Source organism: Lissotriton helveticus, chromosome 4_1 (assembly GCF_964261635.1).
Source record: "Lissotriton helveticus chromosome 4_1, aLisHel1.1, whole genome shotgun sequence".
NCBI classification, from domain to species: domain Eukaryota; kingdom Metazoa; phylum Chordata; class Amphibia; order Caudata; family Salamandridae; genus Lissotriton; species Lissotriton helveticus.
Genome location: NC_136063.1, coordinates 51,975,934 through 51,979,836, shown reverse-complemented (window position 1 = coordinate 51,979,836; position 3,903 = coordinate 51,975,934). Strand labels below are relative to the sequence as shown.

The window sequence follows — 3,903 nt, the reverse complement described above, 5'->3', positions numbered from 1 at the left end:
GTATGTTTGTGGCAGTGAATAAGAGTGAGTGTGGCAGATTAATACGTGTGAGTCTGGCAGTGAATAAGTGTGAGTGTGGCAGTGAATTAGTGTGTGAGGCAGTGAACAAGTATGTGTGTGGCAGTGAATATGAGTGAGTGTGACAGTGAATAAGAGTGAGCGTGGCATTAAATAAGTGTGAGCGTTGCAGTGAATAAGTGTGAACCCAAGGCATTTTATTAAACCGCAGAGGAAGTGGCAGTCAACCAGGAATCAGCAGCTTTCTTTGTTCACAGCTGTTTCCGGGTTATATGAATATTGAGCCCACTGCCATTGCAATGCGAGCTAGCGTTAAAAGCGTTCCTGCCGATTGCTTTAACACTTTCAGTGCGCGTTCCAGGACGCTCTTCTTGGCCTCTTCACGGGGGGGCGGCAGATCTTTACTAGTCTTCCCAGATCTCTCCCTTTCCTTCTTGATCTCTTCCTCCCGTCTCTGGATCTCCTCCTCCGCCCTCTGAAACATCTCTGTGGTGTAGCAGGAGCCCCCGTTGTCCTCCACCATCTCCTGGACCATTGAGATGAGCGCGCGCACTTGCCCTTCTCGCTCCTCCTTTCCCGCCCTGTTATTGAAGGCCAGGTATCGGTCCCCGCAGCTCCTGAGCACCTGTTGTAGCTTCTTATCTGCGCTTTTGATGTACTCTTCCAGGCTGACTTCATCATTTTCCAGGTCATCCATCCGTGTGAACAGGACCAGCATATACCTTGAGGCCCTTTCTCCGAACAAGGTCTGGATGTCCCGGACAGCCTCCGCCTCCTCTGGGGTGAAACGGCTGGCGGAAATCACCAGGACGATGGCGTGGGGCCCGGGGGCCGCCATCACTACACATTCAGCGATCTCTCGAGCAATTACTGAATTTGGAATCTGGGGGTCGAACAGTCCAGGGGTGTCGACGACCACGATCTTGCGTCCGTTCCTCACACAGGACACTTCCTTGCTTGTACTTGTCACTGCATTTGAACTCACTTTGGAGTCAAACTCCTTCCGGCCGAGGATGCTGTTTCCGGTCGCACTTTTCCCGACTCCCGTCTTCCCGACCAGGACAATCCTCAGCTCACGGGGCCCTGGGAAGAGAAGAGAGCGCAGGTTACTCAAGGTCTCACACAACTCAGAGGTCACTCACAGGTTGCACACAGTTCACGCACAGGCCACACACAGGTTATGCACAGGTCACACCGGCTGTGTTTCGAAGGTAATAAGAATAGATGTTTTCACCTATGCCTGTCCTTGAGTATATAAGGCACATTTGAAGCACTGAAACTTGGAGCAGCTCAATTTAGACTCCATGCTTTACATGTCATTTATGCACAATTATGAATTTACATTTTAGATCATATTTACTGCATGCTCTAATAATACAAACACATGTAACATGTTTTAAATACATTAATGTAATGTTATGATGGAATGTAATGATCATAAAATCTAATGTTCATTTGCGACTCTTTGCTTTACGAAATTGACGCTGTGTGGACCCCTGGCTGCTCCTGAACTTACCTGCAGCAGCTGACTCTGGTGCCTTCGTCCTCCCGCCTCCCGCCGCGGACCCATGCTCCATCCCTGGGTCTTGCAGCCGTGTGGAGCGCGGTAGAGGAGCAAGCAAAAACTACACTACCCAGCTGCCCTAGCGGCGCTAATCGCGCCAAACGCGCGCCAGGAGGCGCTCAAATACAGAGTCACCCCGGTCGAGGGGGCGACTCTTTGCTTTACGAAATTGACGCTGTGTGGACCCCTGGCTGCTCCTGAACTTACCTGCAGCAGCTGACTCTGGTGCCTTCGTCCTCCCGCCTCCCGCCGCGGACCCCTGCTCCATCCCTGGGTCTTGCAGCCGTGTGGAGCGCGGTAGAGGAGCAAGCAAAAACGACACTACCCAGCTGCCCTAGCGGCGCTAATCGCGCCAAACGCGCGCCAGGAGGCGCTCAAATACAGAGTCACCCCGGTCGAGGGGGCGACTCTTTGCTTTACGAAATTGACGCTGTGTGGACCCCTGGCTGCTCCTGAACTTACCTGCAGCAGCTGACTCTGGTGCCTTCGTCCTCCCGCCTCCCGCCGCGGACCCCTGCTCCATCCCTGGGTCTTGCAGCCGTGTGGAGCGCGGTAGAGGAGCAAGCAAAAACTACACTACCCAGCTGCCCTAGCGGCGCTAATCGCGCCAAACGCGCGCCAGGAGGCGCTCAAATACAGAGTCACCCCGGTCGAGGGGGCGACTCTTTGCTTTACGAAATTGACGCTGTGTGGACCCCTGGCTGCTCCTGAACTTACCTGCAGCAGCTGACTCTGGTGCCTTTGTCCTCCCGCCTCCCGCCGCGGACCCCTGCTCCATCCCTGGGTCTTGCAGCCGTGTGGAGCGCGGTAGAGGAGCAAGCAAAAACTACACTACCCAGCTGCCCTAGCGGCGCTAATCGCGCCAAACGCGCGCCAGGAGGCGCTCAAATACAGAGTCACCCCCGTCTCGCGGGACGCGAGCGGGACGCCGGGCTAAGCCCGGGCAAAGGGCGGGCCCTCTGTGGCCCTCAGTGGCCGAGGTAGGCTGGGCTGGGCCCGGTTATTTTCGGTCATTATTTTTTATTATTCCATTTTGGTTTGTGACATTGTTTTGCATCCAGCTAACATTGACTCGCTTGTCAGTTGGAGGAAGAACGATCTACTGGTTCTTACCGGTCGTCTCCTCTCACTCTACCATCGGTTAATCATTTATGCTCACCCAGGACTATAATTCTTATTTATTATTTTATTTGCAATATAGTATCTCGGTTGCATTTCGTTCTATTCTTAGTGCTATCTCTTTTGGTCCTAAGCTTCTTTTTGTACATTAAATAACTGCTGAATCCCCATACTGAAGATGTCAAAAAAACTACGTTCAGGAAGGGAAGTAGGAGGCACTCCTGGTGCTGAAAAGGAGAAAACCCGTACAAGGAATAAATCTGTAAATAATCCCCCGTTGAAGGGTCAATGTCAGCTTTTTGAGCTTTGGGACATGTCTTCTTCTAAGAAATCTAACATTGTTATAAAGAAATCATTTGGAGCTATGGGTCAAGAGTCTCTCACACAAGCCATTATAGATCCCTTGTCTCCCCCCGTGCAGCCTATTTTTCAACAACCCGCGGCAGCGGTGTCGCCTTCCCGTGTCTCTCCGAAAGGGAAGGAAGTTAATAACTCTGACCCGCTGCTAGCCGATAGGAAATGCTTGAATAATCCATCTTTGCCTCAAGCGGTGGTGACGGATAGGTTGGGGGGTGATCAGTCCTCTTTATCTATTGATCTTGAACTTTGTGGCCGATATGTTGATACAGCTAAAGTAGAGACTCCAGACCCTATCAAGCATGTTGGGGGCGCTACCCCATCTGGGCTAATGTTGTATAGTAGCACCCCTTCTCTAGACGGACAGGAAATGTCCGACCTGTTAGATGTCTCTGGGAGTCCGGGTCTTATCCTCTCTGGGATTTGCCGTCCTGTGGAAGCGTGTGAAAAGCCAATCTCAGAATCCATGATTGCCTTGGAACAATTGTTAGCTTCCATCTTAGCACTTTTGGGGAAATTTGTCGGCAACTCGGACTGTATCTTAGAGTCAGTTACTCAAATACTAAAGGCACTGCTACAAAAGTCGTCTGACACGGGGAGTGTTCCCCCCCCCGTGATGGAACCCAGTTTGTTTAAGGGGAAAATACGTGAGCAACCAGCGGATTCTGCCATGAAGGCTGTAACAACAGGGCTGAAATCTCATATTACATCTATCCCCTTAACTGCAGCGCCCAACTGTATCAAGAACTCAGTTCTCGAGATCGAGGAGGACAATAAATCCACCCCTGGCCCAAAAGTGGTGCAAGAACTATTCCCTATTTTTATGTCTGAAAATAAACAAGAAC

The 3,903-nt window shown here is 51.4% G+C and overlaps 1 pseudogene; it reads right to left on the bottom strand.

The window, feature by feature from the left end:
* Positions 1-270: 270 nt before the first annotated feature.
* Positions 271-1,588, bottom strand: LOC144827845 (GTPase IMAP family member 9 pseudogene; annotated as a pseudogene).
* Between the last annotated feature and the right edge of the window lie 2,315 nt (positions 1,589-3,903).